Raw genomic sequence first — 22,849 nt, forward strand, 5'->3', positions numbered from 1 at the left:
TGTGACAGGATATACCATTTATTGAGCTAAAATTAAAAAAAAAATATTTAATTCAGCAAACCTTTAAAACATACAACCAGTTTAGCTGTTCAGCTTGAATGCATCTAGACAGAAAAACAGAGTTCATCAAATAGGCATCGTCTTCCATATTTGGAGTTGTTACGGTCACTTCCCCCAGCCTGCCAGCTAAGATGACGCCAATAGCTGTATGTAAAATCATGAGAGGGACAAACGGTAGAGATGTGAGCAATTATACAGTATTTCACTTTGTTTTTCTCATAACCGCCTCCTTTCAATAGCATGCTGTGTTTAGGGGGAAACGCCCCTAGGACCTCCTGCTTTGTTTCCATAATATTTTTGAAAGTGATTCTTCTGGAATTTAATTAACACTTGATACAGAAATTCTTACCAGGAAATGTTAATGGCAAAGACAAAGTTGAAGGGAGAAGAGAGACGAGACCAGCGATGGGTCACATTCCCTCTGGGAGTGGGAGGGCTGAGATCTGAGAAAGGTGGGTGGAGTGGCCTCAGAATCGAAGAGGAAAAAGGCAAAGATGTAAGTCAAGGAGTGGGAGTTCCTCCAAGTCCTGCCAAGTACTGTTTCCAAAGTTCAGTTGTTATTTCCTACTCAGAAGATTTCAATATACACAGAACCAATGGAGATTTAAGGTCACAAACGGCCGATCAGTCAGTCTCCTCTCTCATCTTTTCCTCACCCTCACATTAATCCTGTCCCTTGAAATGCTGTATCCTCCCCGCACCCAAAAAGATTTGAGCCTTTTGAAGAATGTATTTCCCTACCTTCTGTTCCTGTTGTACGCAGTTGAAATGCTTCCACCTTTCATAATATTCTGTAACTCCCGGCAAGAGTTAAGTTCTCTTTTGGAACCTTCCTTCTGGTTTGTTAATGTACCTATAGTAGAGCTTGTTTCATGTACTAGGTTCATCCATTTTGGTCCCCAAACCAGACTATCACTGCTTTGTCTTTTTGTCTTCATGTTCTTAGCATTTGTTGTGTAGCATAATTAGATACCCACTAAATGTTTAAATTTGAATATATAGAAGAAAATAATTTAAGATGTATGTTTAGAAAATCACAAAAAAGCATTAAGGCTATTACTTAAGCATTCAATAAGATACTGTTACTGTTCTTTGCTGTTCTAAGATGATACATTTATAACTTTTAAAACTTTTATGACAGATGCAAGTATTGGTAAGACAAGCAGAGCTAGGAATTTTGTGGGGAAAAAAAACCCCAAAGACTCATATATGTCTCGAGATGAAAAATTCTAAATTACATTAATCAGAAGTCCTGTGAAATATTTTTGATATGAATAATAACAAACATAAGATAATTCAAGACTTAAACATAAAAGATTATCTTCAGGGTGATGTTCTTTTAGGCAGGTAAGTACACTTTTTAAAATCATGGGAATATGCTGCCTTAAGCTGACATTTAATTCTTAGTGGACTTGTAAATCAAAAATGACATTTTTGAAAAATAAAGAGAGCTAGTAGCTCTTCCCAGTTTTCTTTGCCTTAAGATGGAACTCAACTCCAGGAAAGCCTTTGTGAGTCTATACTACCGATACTCTCCCCCGACCTGTTCTGTCCTACATGGAAGGCAGTTCCACATTGCGTAAGTGAAAACTCGCGCTGAGAACTGACTTAGTGCATTGTTTTAGATTTTGTCTGCACTTGAATTGGGCTTTGACTTTGACATCGTGTTACAACTTTCAGATTTCCTACCACCTTTCAGACAGTGCAGTTTTATGGTCCAGCAGTTCACATCCTAATAATTCATATTCTCTATAAAGATTTGTAAATTTTTCTGTGTCAAGCCATTGAAATGCACTGCATTTTCTTTCAAATTAAGATTGGTGAAACCATAAGTGAAACATTCTTGTTTTAATGATGTCTGAAATAAAAAGAATCCTAGGAAGTGTGTGAACCATTTGCTATATCTAGGTGCTATGCTATGTCTTTCTTTTTTAAGTATATCTTTCCTTTTTCATATCACTTTCTCATAAGCAGAGTAATATCCCTATTAAAATACCAATTTTTATTTTAATATATTTTAGTCACTCTTCTGTACATTCCCAGTTGCAACAGCTGCTAAAGTTTGTGTTTGATCATTCGGGGATCAAATTCTAATTATTCTTCAGCTCTCTTTCTCCTCCATCCCATATCTGTACTTGAGATTCTGGAGGGAAGCAGACAGGTACTTAAATAGAAACAAAACCGGGCATGAATAGGGAGTATGCAACTCGCTTTTAGGAGCTTGTTAACTTTCAGACTTTGCAGTATCAGTGAATTCAGTCAAGAATTATTGACACAACAGTGACTTCAGAGCTCTGGAAAACTTATTTTCCTTACAATCCTTTACTCTTAACTTTAGGAGGAGAAACTAGAACAAGAAATATGCTCCTTTATTGTTAGAGTTTATAGGAAACTACACTGAGTAAATTTTCAAAGGTAATTCTGTGCCATGATACCTGAAAAATTATACTGCTACTTGAGAACAATTATCATGTATCTTCTTCTGTGTCATGTTATCACTGATCATTGTCTGGCAAATGTTATTAGAGAAGAGCAAATTCACTAATAAATTGAGCCCAGTGAGTGCACCAAGTAATTCAGAAAAGATGGTAACAAATTAAGAATTGTATGTCACTAACAGAAGTCCAACAGCAAGTCATCAGTAGGTGTCCCCACGGGAGGGAGGGCAGAGTAGTGAGGAATCTGTGGTCTGTAGTATGACTATGACCATGTGTATGAAACAGGAAAGCATACGGAGTTATCTTTATCCCCTATACTCTTTTGTTTGGAAATATTAAAACCTGGCCAGATTTCAAAATCCATCCATCCATCCCAGCTGGGTATTATTTCACGTCTAGGGTGTCTCTCAGTGTGGATCTAGCCAGCAGGCTTGGGTTTAGGACCTGCGGTGAGATTGGCAGGGTTAGGAAAGGGTAGGAAATGCCAGAAAAACCCAAAAAGAAACAAAACATTTAATCCCTGGAAGGGATGGCACTAACAAGTCAAGTTCCCTACCCTCGATAAACTGGGATCTCAGTAAGGATGTAGACATGAGACAGAAGTCATGCATCTGGTGACCAGATTGTGACACAAGGTAAACAACAGGTGTTAGAAAAGGTTGATCCTGGTAATCTCATCATAACTGGGGCACAGAGTAGTTGCAGAACTGCCACCCTAGTCCTGCCCGATTGCCTCTTCCCCATCCACCCTGTAACAGCACTTTTCCGTAGGATGAAGATAGAGATAAAAGCCACCTGTTTCCTATATTGTGCACCTGTGCATAGTAAACAGAACTTGTATTTTCATATCCAACGTAGTTTAAACAGTACAATATTTCTTGTGATGCCCATGTGAGATTATTATTACTTTCAGAGAGTGCAATGCTATGTAATACATAGACAAACATTAGCTGTCCTACAAAGATGAAAAATATTTAGATGAGAAAATCAATATGATGGATCCAGTTGGGCGTAGGAAATATACAGCTTCTGGTTGCCATTTGATCTATGACATTTTCAACTGGTAGAAAGAGAAGTCCGAGATAGCAATGGAAGAGGATTGGAAAAATTATTTTTTCTCTGTGAGTCTGTTTCTCTTTCATAGATAAGTTCACTTGTGTCATGCTTTAGATTCCACATAGTGTAAGTGATATACAGTATTTATCTTTCTCTTCCTGTCTTACTTCACTTAGTATGATAATCTCTAGTTCCATCCATGTTGCTGCAAATGGCATTATTTCATTCTTTTTTATGGCTGAGTAGTATTCCATTGTACATATGTACCACATCTTCTTTATCCATTCATCTATTGGGGGAGGGATGGATTAGGAGTTTGAGATTAGCAGATGCAAACTATTATATTTAGGATGGATAAACAACAAGGTCCCACTGTAGAGCACAGGGAACTATATTCAATATCCTGTGATAAACCACAATGGAAAAGAAGATGAAAAGAAGTATATATGTATAGCTGAATCACTTTTCTGTACAGTAGAAATCAATACAACATTGTAAATCAGCTATACTATGATAAAATAAATTAAAAAAATTTTTTTCTTGTGTCAGTTCTTCCATGTTTTTCCTTACATGCCAAGGGCCTGTGGTACAGCTGTGGGTAACATGCTTAGTAGGGGATGAATCATGCCAGTCATTCTGTGAGCTCCTTGTGATGCCTGTATGAGATGATTACTGCTTTCAGAGGGTGTAATGCTATGTAATACATAGACAGACATTAGCAGTCACATATAAAATCTCATCAGTTCAAACCTTCATCCATTCAGTCAACATTCACTGAGTGCTTAACTGTGTGCTAAATTTTGTGCTTCTTTACTCATTCCTATTTCAGAGTAAGACAATTAATATGATATGTCATGCAAATATTAGAAATAATTTGATTATTATGAAGTATATTTGAAAGATTTGTGTAGGTTAATTATTTTTTTTAATAACTGGTACCTGGGCTGAATTAACTCTTATTCATTTAGCTTTGAAAATCACTTTATTTTACAATTAGGTGACCTTCAGCCTAATTTCAAAGATGCAATTGTAACAGATTTGGTAATTATAAGCATAATAAATAGCACTCAATGCACACTACCTCAAAGATTATAACTTTTCCCTTGTCTAGTTCTACAAAGAATTTGAAGTAATTTACTGTTTTAAAACTCCTATAAATAAAAATAATTAGACACTAAGGGGGGGAACGTGGCGGGTGGTGGTGGTGTGATGAATTGGGAGATTGGGATTGACATGTATACACTAATAGGTATAAAATGGATAACTAATAAGAACCTGCTGTATAAAAAAATAAAAAAAATTCAAATTATATATATAAAGTTAGAGACTGTTCAAGAGTTATCAAAAGCGGATTAACTGGAGAAAGAATTTCTGGATACCAGGGATTTTTTTTAATGGCAAATAAGCATTTAATTCATTGCAAAATGTCTAAAAAGTAACATGGTAGCCTGTATAGTCCACATTATTATACTAAATACTAAATAAATTATAAATACTAAAAGTATTTAATAACGATAATAGTTAATGTATACACCACTTAATTACCATATGGCCGGCACTAATATAGGCACTTTACATGTATAATTATGTTCTTACACCTCTAAGGTTCAGTTTATGGTTACTAACCCACTCTTGTGGATGAGGAAATTGAAATTAAGCTAGTTGCCCATATAGTAAGTGATGTAGCTGGGATACCACCCTAGCAGTTTGAGCTCAGGGTCCGTGCTCACAAACCCTTCCTCAGATTACTAAGTTAATGCCTATATTATGGATAATTTTTAGGTATTCTGTATAATAAGTTTAATTCTTAAAATTGAATTTTGGGGGAAAACTTGATGTTCTTCAGATAAATGTTTATGTTGTCCCTCTGTAAACCATGAAGGTATAGCTGTTTTAACTTGTTGAAATCACATTACCTTTGTTTCTGTAGACCCTGGGTATTTCATTATCTCCTCTTATCAAGTGGCTAGTCAAACCTCTTTGATTTTTTCTTTCTTCTTCATATGCCTATGCTCCATTGCACTAAAGTAAGTGACTGCATTTTATGCTATAATCACTCCCGAGGCTCTGTTTTCAGGGTGTCCTCATTCATTTATTTGAACATTTATTGCGTGTTTCACTTATCCAGGCACTGGGCTAGGTACTGGGGAAACAATGGGGAATGAGACCAGCAAACCTGATTCTTGCTCTTATGAAACTTAGAGGGAGAGTCATGCTATAAATCACTGTTGTATGATCAATTATTTAATGACAATTATAGGAGTCCTATGAGATTCTAAAGCCAGGCAACTTGATGTAGTAGGGGATTTGTGAAGCCTTCTTTGAGGGAGTAATATTTAAGTTGAGAAGTAAATGAGAATAACAAAAATTAGAGATTTGCAATTTGGGAAATAACAGAGGTTCATGAAATTGTATTCAATCCTCAGAGCACTTATTGCTCGGTTTCTCCTTTCAGGCGTCCTTTCTCAGATCACTGGGCATTATTATGTAGTCAGTGGTGTCTTCTGGGCATAGCTTCTAGAATCAGAATCTGCTTACCCACCTCTGAGTCAGTTTGATGCCAGCATTTGGCTAAAGCTCGGGCATTTGAAAAATCAGCTTCCAGAGGTTTTCCTAGATGCAGATATAGATTTGCCCCATTTATGTCTGCATGAGGAAGATAGGTCTCTTTCTACCCCAGAGACTCCTCTTCTCTCTCCACTCTTGTGGGGACTGCAGATTTTGAAGCTGGCTTCTGAAACTCACTATCTTTATACCTGGCGGTAACCTTTGGTGAAGTTCAACTTGTTCCCTCTTCTTTTTAAATTTATTCCAATAAGAGATGCCATCATTTCAGTAGCCTGCTTGCTGGTGGTCTTCTTGCTCTCCCAGTTCCAAGTTGGGGACCTCTCTCTTTGTTCAGACGAAAGCCTCGTGAATTTTTCTTTCTTATCTCAGAAATGCTTTCAAGTCAGAACCCACTTGTAAAGAAGAGATGAAGACTGTCTTGGGCTGTTAAATGATCCATCTGGTCCTTGACAGCTCAAGTTTCCACTCTCAACGAACCGCCAAAGTTTTCTCTTTTGCTCCTACTCACAAGAGTTACTTTTTACAGTCAGTTTTAAGTGAAAGAGGTATCCTCAACTCACCAGGATAAACTTCCCTCGTAGAGCTGCAAGGCTGACGGCCTCTCTTAGGCAAGTCTTTTCTTCTGATGGGCTTTTCTCCATAGTACCTACTCAGACCACCCTATGCAATGTCACGGTTACCTCCACTTCCATTCCCAAGCATTTTCTATCAACTAACCCAGCACTGTTTTTTTCTTTATCCCACAGCATATATAACACCTTCTAACCTACTCTAAAGGTCCCTTATTTATCACAGCAATTGTTTATTGTCTGTCTTCTGGTCTATGGTGTAAGCGCCACGTGGCAGATATTTTCTGTTTGTTGATTGATGTATTTCAAGTGCCATGAACAGTGCAATCAACAAATAGTTGCCGGGTGGTTGAATGCAACATGCAGAAAATGTTACAAGCAGAATTCTTCAGTAGAAGAATAAGTCTGTCGTTGTTTCATAGCCTTTAGAAATGTAGGAAGGAAGTGAAGAGGTAACATGGAAAAGCAAAGCTTCCCCGAGTTTGTGTGTGCATACGTGGGCGCTCATGCTGGTGGAGTTTATACCAAGCGGTTATGACGGAGATTTAATTCATAAATAACTTTTACTTCTAAACAGATTTTCCAGGGACATTATTATACTTTAAAGGCATTTATATTTTAGCAAAAACTAGACATAATAAGAAAATTCTGTATATTGGTTCAGAATTTAGTATATCATGAAATTATGAAGTATGAGAGAGTAATAAATATGAGATTAGTAATAAAAAGCATTAAAACTGATAGAGAAATCTAAGCCTGAAAATAATAAATTGAGTGTAATAGCTTTTGTCAGGAATTTTATGATTCAACTCCATTTTTCAGAATTGGAGTTCTTCCTCACTCAGTGGAGCATAAACTGTGTGGGTTGCAGCGGTAAAGACCATGGACTCCGGAGTCAATCTGTGTTCAAATCCCAGATTTGTATCTTCTTAGTTGTATGACGTGGAACAAGTTTTAAAATATTTTTCAATGTTTTGTATGTGAAGCACTTTATTTTTGTTTAATAAATTTAATTAATTTATTTATTTTGGGCTGCGTTGGGTCTTCGTTGCTGCGTGCGGGCTTCCTCTAGTTGTGGCGAGTGGGGGCTACTCTTCCTTGTGCTGCGCGGGCTTCTCATTGCAGTGGCTTCTCTTGTTCTGGAGCACGGGCTCTTGGCACACGGGCTTCAGTAGTTGTGGCACGTGGGCTCAGTAGTTGTGGCTCGTGGGCTCTAGAGCACAGGCTCAGTAGTTGTGGCGCACAGGCTTCGTTGCTCTGCGGCATGTGGGATCTTCCTGGACCAGGGCTCCAACCCATGTTCCCTGCATTGGCAGATGGATTCTTAACCACTGCACCACCAGGGAAGCCCTAAAGCACTTTAAAAAGTGCCTGACAAAGTGTCAGCACTAAGAACACTCATTAATGAGTGTCCCTTAGAAAAAAAATTTAATGAAATTCTTGGCATTGGATCTAGAGGAAACCATATGTATGATGTAAATTTAGAATTAAGCGTACCAATAATATGCAGCGTACCAATAATACGCTGCTAAAAATGTTCGAGAAGAAAAAATTCTAAATGGACCCTAATGGCCTATAATTTCTTGGGTTGGAATCTATGTAGAAATCTCAAGAAGGAAATAAACAGAACTTGACTCTAATATGGTCCCTGGACTGTTCAGAAGGATTTGTTACTGAAAGATGTTAAAACCTGGCATTATTATTTCACAGATGTTGTTCACATATATTGTATTCAATGATATAGATAGAAACTGGAAAGATATTCCTGGCCTTTGGGGCTTATTATCTAAATAAAGCAGACAGGAGTGAAAAAACCACTATAATTATCCCAGGGGGCACTCTAAAAAAAATTGAGGCTGATGTATAAAGTAGGAGGTTTTATGATTTAGGGGGTAAAAAGATTTTGCCCTCGTCAAGGTGTAGCTGATGCAATAAAATGCTGAACAGTTACTGGCCAGGACCTGATGCAGATGGATTTTGCCCAGAGGGAGAACACTTCCTTAATCAAATAGGGTGCTTGGGCCTAATGCATTAGAATTGTACTTTGACTAATATCTAGGCTTCCTTGTTTTAACGCTGCAGAATTTTGGATTTGTTTTTCTCTTTAGACGTAGACTTTAGAGGGAAAAATAAGTCAGCATTGTTCACATGGAAGCATAGAGTAAATGTGCCTTTACGGGCCTAAGTAGAGAAGAACTTGAAAGAATGGAATCCAAGAGAGAATTACTAAGATGGTCTGTCGGGCATGGGATTGGAGAACTGCTTACATTTGTAGAGAGCCAGGACGGGGAATCTTATATTCCAGAGTGACTTGGAGAAGCATGGAAGCAAGAATGAATGAAACCTTTCCCTTTGGATATGTGGAATAATATTTACTATTTAAATAGTACAGGAGAAGTTGACATTTTTGTTGCTTCGAGATACGTATCTTGTGTTCTTACCTACTGAGTACCTGGTTACATGCCCGGGAACTAAACCCAGGATACATAGGGGAATCAGATGGTTCCTGCCATCAGAGAACTCACAGCCTGGTGTAGGAAAGAATATAAAAACAGATATGCTATGGGAAGCACAATACTAAAGATGTATTCAAGATATTATGAAATGAAAGAGACATCTAACCTGATTGGAGTAGAGGAGTGGGTTAGGGGAGCCCTTGAAGTAGTGACAGATGAACTAGTAAAGAATGAGATGGGAACCAAAGGGGAAAGAGGGGGGTGGGGAGAGGGATAAATTAGGAGTTGGGGATTAACCTATACACACTACTATACATAAAATAGATGACCAACAATGACCTATTACATAGCACAGGGAACTATACTCAATATTTTTTAATAACCTATAAGGGAAAAGAATCTGAAAAAGAGTATCTATCTACATATCTGTCTGTCTATCTATCTATCTGTCTATGAATCACTGTGCTGTATACCTGAACCTAACACGACATTGTAAATCAACTATACTTCAATTGAAAAAAAATAAAAAGAATGAGATGGGAGACTTCCTGGGGAAGATGACAATTGAAACTTCATTGTAGATTTATAACTTGAAAAACACCAAATTAACTGCACATACCCGTGTACACTCATTACACACACATAAACAAAACAGTGCTAAAAAGAGGATGAAAACAAAAAGAAAGTGTATAGTTGAGTGCAATGAAAAGAAACTGGCAGCCAAGGAAATGAGAAGTATCTTCTGAATGAGGACTAGCGTTTCCCATAGGAATAATTCTAGGCAGACCAACCCCTGGTGTAAGATTTTTAGCAAAGTGTCTCATAAGTGAGGACAGAGGAATTCTAATAAGGATGGCAAAGTGCTTCATCTGAGGCTTCCCCTTTTCTCCTGCCGTTTAATTAGACGACAAAATATGGATAAATCACAAAATATTAGGCTTGCAAGTGTAGCTTAGAAGGAAAGAAAACTGATTTCATGCATCGTTACAGAAATCCAAGAAGCCATTCATACTATCTCAGAGCAAACACTCTGGTCTTCCTTTTCTAGACTTGGAGAAGTGGTGTGAAGAGAAAGGAGTTAAACCTTATGGTAAGAATTTCATTTTCCAAAACCCTATGAATGGAGTTTTATCACCCCCCATCTATGGAAAAATACTGAGGTTTAGATATGCTAAATAACTTGTATGTTGCAGCTGTAAGAAAGTTCTGGAGCTAGGATTTGCCTTCATTCCTAAGGAGCCAAAGCTGTTGGTTTTTCTGACCTACCGTGTTGCCTCCACCATGTTGCCTCCTTGGTTTTCATAATTGTCTTCTCCACTAATCTTGAAGACATTGGGCTAAGGAAGAAGGAATGAGCTAAACTGAAATTCTTTCATACCTCTTTGGCGCTCAGTTCTGATTAAAGTTTTGCAGAAGGCAGAGGCTGCCATTTAGATGGAAGTACTTAGGTGATTTTCCTCCTTTCAGAGTTGACCTCGTCGTCCATGCCTGCTCTGGTAACTCTTCAAATTTCCATCCAAACTGCAAAACTCAGTGCAAATTCCCTTGTTCTCTCTTGCTTTTGACACTTACCTCAACGTTTTAAAACTTTTCTTTTTCTGACCTACAAAATTCAGCACTGGCTTATATCCTCCCATGTATGTCGCATTATTTCTGTGTGCACTATTTTCATTTCCCTGTGTGGTTAAAGGCCCAGTGTACATGGATGATGCTGTAACTTTCTCCTTCAGACCCCAAAGCACAATACTGATCACACTGTGCATTTTCAGTGAAAGCTTTTGTCAGAAAGTGTACCGGTAACCAAGTCCCTAATTGAAAATTGAAATCATGTATGTTGTCATATCTTGGTTACTGACATCTAGCGTGATCATGTACAGGTCTGTAGTTTATGGGATACAATATGCATTGTATTATTGTATTATTTGACACTGCATCAAATGTATTTATATGACTTAATTGTTATAATGATCAGAAGATGTTTACTTTTCAACTCACTTGTTAACGAATGAAGCAATCCAACTTGTTCTTCTGGTCTCTATCATTAAGAGCCTTGGGTTTCACATGTATTACTGTTTAATAACTTACTTTAGCTTGGTTGGAGCTCTTAAAAGGTGAAGTTGATCTTATTTGGCAAAGCACATGAGAGCAGTTCCTTAGCATGAGGCTTCCTGTTTTGTTAATTAGGGTTGCTGTCAGCTTTTCACATAGAAATTGAAGTTGTCCTTTAGTGTTTTCCTCCTTTTTTTTTTTCCTTCCTGGAGGTTCACCAATAGATCGATTACTATTTGTACAAATGTATATCTTTTAATTTATGAGCACAGCCTGATCTTTCCTTTGGAATTCTTTGTCCGGTAACTACAGGGGCAGTCCCTGCATTTTTTTTTTAACATGTTTATTGGAGTATAATTGCTTTACAATGTTGTGTTAGTTTCTGCTGTATAACAAAATGAATCAGCTATACGTATACATATATCCCCATATTCACTCCCTCTTGCGTCTCCCTCCCACCCTCCCTATCCCACCCCTCTAGGTGGTCACAAAGCACCGAGCTGATCTCCCTGTGCTATGCAGCTGCTTCCCACTAGCTATCTATTTTACATTTGGTAGTGTATATATGTCCATGCCACTCTCTCACTTCGTCCCAGCTTACCCTTCCCCCTCCCCGTGTCCTCAAGTCCATTCTCTACATCTGTCTTTATTCCTGTCCTGCCCCTAGGATCGTCAAAAGCATTTTATTTTTTATATTCCAAATATATGTGTTAGCATACGGTATTTGTTTTTCTCTTTCTGACTTACTTCACTCTGTATGACAGACTCTAGGCCCATCCACCTCACGACCAATAACTCAATTTCGTTTCTTTTTATGGCTGAGTAATATTACATTGTATATATGTGCACATCTTCTTTTTCTATTCATCAATCGAAGAACACTTTGGTTGCTTCCATGTCCTGGCTAGTGGAAATAGTGCTGCAGTGAACATTGTGGTACATGACTCTTTTTATTTTTTTTATAAATTTATTTATTTTTGGCTGCGTTGGGCCTGTGTTGATGCATGTGGGCTTTCTCTAGTTGTGGTAGGAGGCTTCTCTTCGTTGCAGTACGTGGGCTTCTCATTGCGGTGGCTGCTCTTGGTGCGGAACATGGGCTTTAGGTGCACAGGCTTCAGTAGTTGTGGCTCACGGGCTCTAGAGCATAGGCTCAGTAGTTGTGGCGCACAAGCTTAGCTGCTCCGCGGCATGTGGGATCTTCCCAGATGAGGGCTCAACCCCGTGTCGGCAGGTGGATTCTTAACCACTGTGCCACCAGGGAAGCCCCATGACTCTTTATGAATTACGGTTTTTTTCAGGGTATATACCCAGTAGTGGGATTGCCGGGTCATATGGTAGTTCTATTTTTGTTTTTTAAGGAACCTCCATACTGTCCTCCATAGTGGCTGTATCAATTTACATTCACACCAACGGTGCAAGTGGGTCCCCTTTTCTCCACACCCTCTCCAGCATTTATTGTTTGTAGATTTTTTGAAGATGGCCATTCTGACCGGTGTGAGGTGATAACCTCATTGTAGTTCTGATTTGCATTTCTCTAATGACTAGTGACGTTGAGCATCCTTTCATGTGTTTGTTGGCAATCTGTATATCTTCTTTGGAGAAATGTTTATTTAGGTCTTCTGCCCATTTTTGGATTGGGTTGTTTGTTTCTTTGATATTGAGCTGCCTGAGCTGCTTGTATATTTTGGAGATTAATCCTTTGTCAGTTGCTTCGTTTGCAAATATTTTCTCCCATTCTGAGGGTTGTCTTTTCGTCTTGATTATGGTTTCCTTGGCTGTGCAAAAGATTTTAAGTTTCATTAGGTCCCATTTGTTTATTTTTGTTTTTATTTCCATTTCTCTAGGAGGTGGGTCAAAAAGGATCTTGCTGTGATTTATGTCTTTATGTGATTTATTCTGCCTGTGTTTCCCTCTAAGAGTTTTATAGTGTCTGACCTTATATTTAGGTCTTTAATCCATTTTGATTTTATTTTTGTGTATGGTACTAGGAAGTGTTCTGGTTTCATTCTTTTACATGTAGTGGTCCAGTTTCCCCAGCACCAGTTACTGAAGAGGCTGTCTTTTCTCCATTGTATATTCTTGCCCCGTTTATCAAAGATAAGGTGATCATATGTGTGTGGGTTTATTATCTCTGGGCTTTCTATCCTGTTCTGTTGATCTGTATATCTATTTTTGTGCCAGTACCATACTGTCTTGATGACTGTAGCTTTGTAGTATAGTCTGAAGTCAGGGAGCCTGATTCCTCCAGCTCCGTTTTTCTTTCTCAAGATTGCTCTGGCTATTCAGGGTCTTTTGTGTTTCCATACAAATTGTGAAATTTTTTGTTCCAGTTCTGTGAAAAATGCCGTTGGTAGTTTGATAGGAATTGCATTGAATCTGTAGCTTGCTTTGGGTAGTAGAGTCATTTGCACAGTGTTGATTCTTTCAATCTAAGAACATGGTATATCTCTCCGTCTGTTTGTATCATCTTTAATTTCTTTCATCAGTCTCTTATAGTTTTTTGAGTGTAGGTCTTTTACCTCCTTAGGTAGGTTTATTCATAGATATATTATTCTTTTTGTTGCAGTCATATATGGAAGTGTTTCCTTAATTTCTCTTTCAGATTTTTCATCAGTAGTGTATAGGAATACAAGAGATTTCTGTGCATTTATTTTGTATCCTGCTACTTTACTAAATTCATTGATTAGCTCTAGTAGTTTTCTGGTAGCATCTTTAGGATTCTCTATGTATAGTATCATGTCATCTGCAAACAGTGACAGCTTTACTTCTTCTTTTCCGATGTGGATTCCTTTTTATTTCTTTTTCTTCTCTGATTGCTGTGGCTAAAACTTCCAAAACTCTGTTTAATACTGGTGAGAGTGGACAACCTTCTCTTGTTCCTGATCATAGAGGAAATGGTTTCAGTTCTTTACCATTGAGGATGATGTTGGCTGTGGGTTTGTCATATATGGCCTTTATTATGTTGAGGTAGGTTCCCTCTATGCCTACTTTCTGAAGAGTTTTTTTTTATCATAAATGGGTGTTGAATTTTGTCAAAAGCTTTTTCTGCATCTATTGAGATGATCATATGGTTTTTATCCTTCAGTTTGTTAATATGGTGTATCACATTGATTGATTTGCGTATATTGAAGAATCCCTGCCTTCCTGGGATAAACCCCACTTGATCATGGTGTATGATTCTTTTAACGTGATGTTGGATTCTGTTTACTAGTATTTTGTGGAGGATTTTTGCATCTATGTTCATCAGTGATATTGGCTTGTAGTTTTCTTTTTTGTGTGACATCTTTGTCTGGTTTTGGTATCAGGGTGATGGTGGCCTTGTAGAATGAGTTTGGGAGTGTTCCTCCCTCTGCTGCATTTTGGAAGAGTTAGAGAAGGATAGGTGTTAGCTCTTTTCTAAATGTTTGATAGATTTTGCCTGTGAAGCCATCTGGTCCTGGGCTTTTCTTTCTTGGAAGATTTTAAGTCACAGTTTCAATTTCAGCGCTTGTAATTGGTTGGTGTATATTTTCTATTTCTTCCTGATTCAGTCTCAGAAGGTTGTGCTTTTGTAGGAATTTGTCCATTTCTTCCAGGTTGTCCATTTTATTGGCATATGGGTGCTTTTATTAATCTCTCATGATCCTTTGTATTTCTGCAGTGTCAGTTGTTACTTCTTTTTCATTTCTAATTGTTATGAGTCTTCTCCCTTTTTTTCTTGATGAGTCTGGCTAGCTGTTTATCAATTTTGTTTATCTTCTCAAAGAACCACCTTTTAGTTTTATTGATCTTTGCTATTTCCTTCATTTCTTTTTCATTTATTTCTGATCTGATCTTTATGATTTCTTTCCTTCTGCTACGTTTAGGGATTTTTCTTGTTGTTGTTCTTCTTTCTCTAATTGCTTTAGGTGTAATGTTAGGTTGTTTATTTGAGATTTTTCTTGTTTCTTGAGGTAGGATTCTATTGCTATAAACATCCCTCTTAGAACTGCTTTTGCTGCATCCCATAGGTTTTGGGTCATGTTTTCATTCTCATTTGCTTCTAGGTATTTTTGATTTCCTCTTTATTCCTTTAGTGATCTTGGTTATTTAGTAGCATATTGTTTAGCCTCCATATGTTTGTAGTTTTTATAGTTTTTTTCCTGTAATTGATATCTAGTGTCATAGCATTGTGGTTGGAAAAGATACTTGATATGATTCAGTTTTCTTAAATTTACCAAGGGTTTTTGGTGATCCAAGATATGATCTATCCAGGAGAATGTTCTATGAGCACTTGAGAAGAAAGTGTATTCTGTTGTTTTTGGATGGAATGCCATATAAATATCAATTAAGTCCATCTTTTTAATGTGTCATTTAAAGCTTGTGTTTCCTTCTTTATTTTCATTTTGGATGATCTGTCCATTGGTGAAAGTGGGGTGTTAAAATCCCCTACTCTGATTGTGTTACTGACGATTTCCCCTTTTATGGCTGTTAGCATTTGCGTTATGTATTGAGGTGCTCCTATGTTGGGTGCGTAAATAATTACAATTGTTATATTTTCTTCTTGGGTTGATCCCTTGATCAATTATGTATTCTCCTTCTTTGTCTCTTGTAATAGTCTTTGTTTTAAAGTCTATTTTTTCTGATATCAAAATTGCTACTCTGGCTTTGTTTTGATTTCCATTTGCATAGAATATCTTTTTCCATCCCTTCACTTTCAGTCCGTATGTGTCCCTAGGTCTGAAGTGGGTCTCTTGTAGACAGCACATATATGGGTCTTGTTTTTGTATCTATTCAGCCAGTGTTATGTCTTTTGGTTGGAGCATTTAATCCATTTACATTTAAGGTAATTATGGATATGCATGTTCCTATTACCATTTTCTTAATTGTTTTGGATTTGTTATTGTAGGTCTTTTCCTTCTCTTGTGTTTCTTGCCTAGAGAAGTTCCTTTAGCATTTGTTGTAAAGCTGGTTTGGTGGTGCTGAATTCTCTTAGCTTTTGCTTGTCTGTAATGGTTTTAATTTCTCCATCAAATCTGAATGAGATCCTTGCTAGGTAGAATAATCTTGGTTGCAGGTTTTTCCGTTTCATCACTTTAAATATGTCCTGACACTCCCTTCTGGCTTGCAGAGTTTCTGATAGTTCAGCTGTTAACTTTATGGGGATTCCCTTGTATGTTATTTATTGTCTTTCCCTTGATGCTTTTAATATTTTTTCTTTGTAGTTAATTTTTGCTAGTTTGATTGATAATGTGTCTTGGCATGTTTATCCTTGGATTTATCCTGTATGGGACTCTCTGCGCTTCCTGGACTTGGTTGACTATTTCCTTTCCCATTTTAGGGAAGTTTTCAACTATAATCTCCAAATATTTTCTCAGACCCTTTCTTTTTCTCAGACCCCTATAATTTGAATATTGCTGCGTTTTATGTTGTCCCAGAGGTTCTGAGACTGTCCACAATTCTTTTCATTCTTTTTTCTTTATTGTGCTCTGCGGTAGTTATTTCCACTATTTTATTTTCCAGGTCACTTATCCGTTCTTCTGCCTCAGTGATTCTGCTATTGATTCCTTCTAGAGAATTTTTAATTTCATTTATTGTCTTGTTCATCATTGTTTGTTTGCTCTTTAAATGTCCTTGCTAAACATTTCTTGTATTTTCTCCATTCTATTTACAAGATTTTGGATTATCCTTACTATCATTACTGTGAATTCTTTTTCAGGCAGACTTCCTATTTCCTCTTCATTTGTTCGGTCTGGTGGGTTTTTACCTTGCTCTTTCACCTGTTGAATATTTGTGTCTTCTCATTTTGCCTACCTTACTGTGTTTGGGGTCTCCTTTTCACAGGCTGCAGTTTAGTAGTTCCCATTGTTTTTGGTGTCTGCCCCCAGTGGGTAAGGTTGGTTCAGTGGGTTGTGTAGGCTTCCTGGTGGAGGACACTGGTACCTGTGTTTTGGTGGATGGGGCTGGATCTTGTCTTTCTGGTTGGCAGGGCTGTGTCTGATGATGTGTTTTGTGGTGTTTGTGAACTTAGTATGATTTTAGGCAGCCTCTCTGATAATGGGTGGGGTTGTGTTCCTGTCTTGCTAGGTGTTTGGCACGGGACCTCCAGCACCGGAGCTTGCTGGCTGTTGGGTAGAGCTGGGTCTTAGCAGTGAGGCAGAGATCTCTTAGAGAGCTCTTGCTAATTGATATTATGTGTGGCCGGGAGGTCTCTGGTGGTCCAGTGTCCTGATCTCGGCTCTCCCACCTCAGAGGCTCAAGCCTGACACCAGGTCGGAGCACCAAGACCTTGTCAGCCACATGGCTCAGAAGAAAAGGGAGAAAAAAAGCAAGCAAGCAAGAAAAAAAAATAAGTAAAATTATTAAAAAATAAATATAATTATTAAAATTTTAAAAATTAAAAAGTAATAATAATTTAAAAAAACAAGAAGAGAGCAACCAAAGCAATAAACAAATCCACCAATGATAACAAGTGCTAAAAACTATACTAAGATAAACATAAAAATCAGAATCAAGTCAGTCGCAAACAGCAAACCCCAAGTCTACAGTTGCTCTCAAGGTCCACCGCCTCACTTTTGGGTTGATTTGTTGTCTTTTCAGGTATTCCACAGATGCAGGTACATCAAGTTGATTGTGGGGATTTAATCTGCTGCTCCTGAGGCTGCTGGGAGAGATTTCCCTTTCTCTTCTTTGTTCACACACTACTGGGTTTCAGCTTTGGTTTCAGCCCCACCTCTGCGTGTAGGTTGCCCTCAGGGATCTTTTCCTGCCCAGACAGGACGGGGTTAAAGGAGCAGCTGATTCAGGGGCTCTGGCTCACTCAGGCTTGGCGGAGGGATGGGTACGGACTGTGAGGCGAGCCTGCAGCGGCAGAGGCCAGCGTGATGTTGCAGCAGCCTGAGGCGCGCCGTGCGTTCTCCCGGGGAAGTTGTCCCTGGATCATGGGACCGTGGCTGTGGTGGGCTGCACGGGCTCCCAGGAGGGGAGGTGTGGAGAGTGACCTGTGCTCGCACACAGGCTTCTTGGTGGCGGCAGCAGCAGCCTTAGCGTTTCATACCCATCTCTGATGTCCGCACTGATATTCGAGGTTCGCGCCCGTCTCTGGAGCTGGTTTAGGTGGTGCTCTGAATCCCCGCTCCTCGCACACCAGGAAACAATGGTCTCTTGTCTCTTTGGCAGCTCCAGACCTTTTCCCGGACTCCCTCCCGGCTAGCCGTGGTGCACGAGCCCCTTCAGGCTGTGTTCATGCAGCCAACCCCACTCCTCTCCCTGGGATCTGACCGCCGAAGCCCGAGCCTCAGCTCCCAACCCCGCTCGCCCCGGCGGGTGAGCAGACAAGCCTCTCGGGCTGGTGAGTGCCGGTCGGCAGCGATCCTCTGTGCAGGAATCTCTCTGCTTTGCCCTCCGCACCCCTGTTGCTAAGCTCTCCTCTGTGGCTCCGAAGCTTCCCCCACTGCCACCCCCAGTCTCTGCCAGTGAAGGGGTTTCCTAGTGTGTGGAAACCTTTCCTCCTTCACAGCTCCCTCCCAGAAGTGCAAGTCCCGTCCCTATTCTTTTGTCTCTGTTCTTTCTTTTTTCTTTTGCCCTACCCAGGTAGGTGAGGAGTTTCTTGCCTTTTGGGAAGTCTCAGGTCTTCTGCCAGCGTTCTGTAGGTGTTCTGTAGGAGTTGTTCCACATGTAGATGTATTTTTGATGTATTTGTGGGGAGGAAGGTGATCTCCATGTCTTAACTCCTCCGTCATCTTGCAGGTCCTCCGCCTGCAGTTTTATTGTTAATCTGATGGAAAGGTTTGATGATTTTCCTACACCTGAAAAAAAGAAAAAGGTGTTTAAAGTTATACATATAGTACCAAAGTAGCAAATTCTCTTTTTACTTAGGGTTTTCTAGGTGAGTTTATCTTCCATAAAATTGCAAACATCCTTGGAGGTTGACTATTATAGTGTACAATCGGTGAATTAAAGAGAAGCTGTCATTTATGGTTGTTTTGATCCCTGTTTCATGTTTCTGGTATATCTATTAGCTGCTTTTTATGTGGCTCCAAAGAAATTTATATTTATTAAGTGTTTAGTGGAAATCAGCACATGGCTCTAGGGTACCTGTATTTGGCTACAGGTATTTAGGCAGCAAGCAGTTTAAACATAGAGCAAAGGCAACAGCCCAATAGGGAGGAACTTGGGCTCAGGACAGGACAGTCCTGGGGTCACATCACATGCCCACTTGTCAGATACACAGTTTTCCTCAAGTTACTTAGTCTCCGTAAGGTTCAGTTTCCTGATGTGCATACGTGAGTAATGTGAATGAAGAATGTTGCCTGCCATATAAGTAAACAAAGATGTTGCATCCATCAAGCCATTACATTACAGCCGCCCCACCCCATGGTGAGCCCTGAGGGAAGTCAGGATGGAAAGGGGATGCCCATTCTTAAGCCCTCAGCCACTGCAGCCATCCCCCCACCAACGGTGCACCCTGAGGAGACTCAGGTTGGGAAAGCACAGTGTACTGGCCCCAGACACACACACAAACACACACACAGAGATGCTCTCTCATGCCCTCTCTCTCTCTCTCTTTTAATTCTTATATCCTTCCAATATAATTATGTTAAAATTTGTGGAGGGACAGTCGTCTGATTGTTTGAAAAAGGAAAACCAACTGCAGTCTCCCTGCTTCCAGTGTAAGGTCTGTATCAGTCACTCCACATGTACCCCTCTTGTAGTTCACTTTCCTGAGAACCTGGGGGATCAGACATGTGAATTCACTTGCCAGTAAGCTTCCTTCACTCAGAGCTTAGGCAATGCCTTCCTCTAATCTGATTATGCCTTTATCAGTCATCCATCACTTTCCAGATTCGAAATTTCCTTGCCATCATCCCCACTTCTGTAATTCCCTTCTATATGATGTTTCAGAAGTGGCATCATTCCTGAGACTATCACCGTACTCAGCAACTTCCCCCAAAACAAAACCTAAAATTCCCCTGACAAGTAAACAGTCGTTATGTCACATTTCCCTGGACTCTCCTCCCAGTTTTCACACACTGTCTTCTTCTTTCTTTTGTAGGTTACTTTGTTTTGTTTTACCACTGGAAGTGATAGGTAATGTTGTGAAGTGATTAAAAACATGGGCTTTGGAGTCAGAAAGACAGAAATGGATGCTTCAAATTACTGACACTCAGATACTGAGAATGTTATCGTATCTCTCTGAGCGTGATTTTATCGCTTGTAAAGTTGGAATGACGATGTTACTTCACTTAGAAAATTGTTGGGAGTCTTATCTGAGACAGCGTATATATAAAACTTATATCCTTCTGGACTCCACGTGACCTCTGGGGGGGTTTATTGTTATTGTTTCTTCTTGTTGTTATCGTAACTTTGCTCGTCTTCCTCCCTTCTTCCATTCCTATCCCCTCGCCCCCACTCACCCCCTCATCTGGCCCTACATGCACACTCAGACCAGGAGCTTTTTGACTTCAGTGTCTGTTCCTTTTCAATATTTATTGAATTAATTGAATTTATGAATGCATTTATTTAATAGTGTTAAGGCTGAATAGAAAAAAAGCCTTTCTTCTTTCAGCTCAGAAGGAAAGAAATGAGCAGAAGCCACTCAAATGACTTGCCAGTATTGGAGCAACTGGACTCCATTCATTCCTTCATTCATTTTTTTCCATGGCCCCTATGGACCGGTCACTATTCTGGGAGCTGAGAATCCAGCAGTCAACAGAAACGTTTCCAGCTCTTAAAATTCTAGTGGGTGGAAATAACCTATAAACAGATACGTAAATGAGATCATTTTACTTAGTGGTAAGTGTCACCAAGAAAATTAAACAGGACAGAATGATCGAGTCATTGAATATCTTTGGTGACCTTTGATCTGAGAATTGAATGATCAAAAAAGGCCTAACTTTGGAAGTGGGGGAGTGCGTTCTCCAAAGGAAATTGCACAAAGACCCTAATGTGCAAAAATATAGAAAGAATTCTTACAGATCAATAATGAGCCTTTCATTCAGGGGGCGATGACAGAACAAAACATGTTTCCACATGTCAGGACTCAGAATGTATCACATCTCCATATATATGTCATGCAGAAGACACTTGAACTATTTGATCCGATCTAAATTCTCTGAAAGGGAAGACACTTTAGAGCAAATATAGTGGTGAGCAGTAACAATATTAGAGCTCAGAGTCAAGTCTAGACTATTGTTGTTAATATGGGTGTGACGTTTAATGCAAATATTAAAAAAGGATTTATGGAGAAAAAAATACAGGATTTTTTAAATTGTAAAATCAGGAGGAGCATGAGATGTGTCTGTGGGTGTGTTTGTATGTGGTGTGGGAATAGGTGTTGGGAAACAGTGAGGGAAATTCTGCTCAAGGTTTTGTCTTGCATTTGACATTGGTAGAAGGACTTAAAAATTTATAGGTAAACCATAGTAGAATACAATTGGTAGGCATACTTTATAAGTGGTTAAGGACTTTTTAAAAACTATTATTTTAGCAAAATCAGTCAAGAAATGCTGTAATAATAATAATATCAACAAAGTCATAAATAAGATGGGAGAATAAGATGAAATATTGTTACCATTGTGGGTTAAATTCTCTCTTGAAAGACAAACCCTTTTAGAATGAATCAACAAGCAATATTTATCTATATGCTTTATGTAAAAGGCTAATCTGAAATGAAAGATTCCACTTTTTTTTTTTTTTTTTTTTTTTTTTACAAGTAAAGACACGGGCAAAGCTTTACCACATGAATGAGAAAGAAACTTTGCTATTACAAATGAGATTGTGTTTCTTTTGAAGGTTCTGAGTGGATTTGCTGGTACACAGGAAAGCTATGGATTGTTTGTAATTAAACATTTAGTGATCTCTTATTAGTTTTAATAATTTTCGGATTGAAGTTATCTTAAGAAATTACTTCTACCCCTGCACAATATATTTTGCAATAAAAGTTTAAAAAATATAAATTTTTCTATCATACAGTAGAGGATGGATTGGTTATAAACAAATTATAGTTAGAAGAATACTATACAGCCATTAAAACCTGATATCTGATATTATCCTTAGGTAATCCTTTTTGGCAAAAACATTCTGGAAGAATATAGAGCAGATGTTAATAGCGTTTCGTTTTTTCATTCTTTTTATATACTCTGAGCTTTGTATGGTGAATCATCACCGTTTTAAAAAATCAATAATTATATTTTCAAAAGCAAGACATTTCTGGTTAGAAACAGTATGACAAAATGAGCTTTTCATTTTCACAGATGCTCAATACAGATTATTTTTGGCTCGACTAAGTAATACATTTAGAGTTGAGGCAACTCTTTGACCAGTGCTAAATCATGGTCATGAAGGTAGCGTTTGTACTACATTAGGGAATTTTCGAATAACAACTCAAAACACATAGGAGTGATTTACACATAGGAGTGATTTCTTCCAAGAAATCCAAAGTGCTTTAAAGATAGATCTGTTGGGTGTTCTTTCAAAATAAATTTATGTGAGCAGGGCACTTTTCAATGGAATTATTATGACTAGAAATACATGAATAAAGTATAGTTTAGAGGTTCATAAATTTTATTGTGTGTCAGATTCCTCGAATGGCTTATTAAAGAAGAAATTGTGCAGCTTCAACCCCAGAGTCACTGATTCCAGTAGATCTGGGCTAAGGCCCAATCCTTTGCTTCTCTAACAAGTTTCCAAGTGA

This window comes from Delphinus delphis, chromosome 13 (assembly GCF_949987515.2).
Source record: "Delphinus delphis chromosome 13, mDelDel1.2, whole genome shotgun sequence".
NCBI lineage: Eukaryota > Metazoa > Chordata > Mammalia > Artiodactyla > Delphinidae > Delphinus > Delphinus delphis.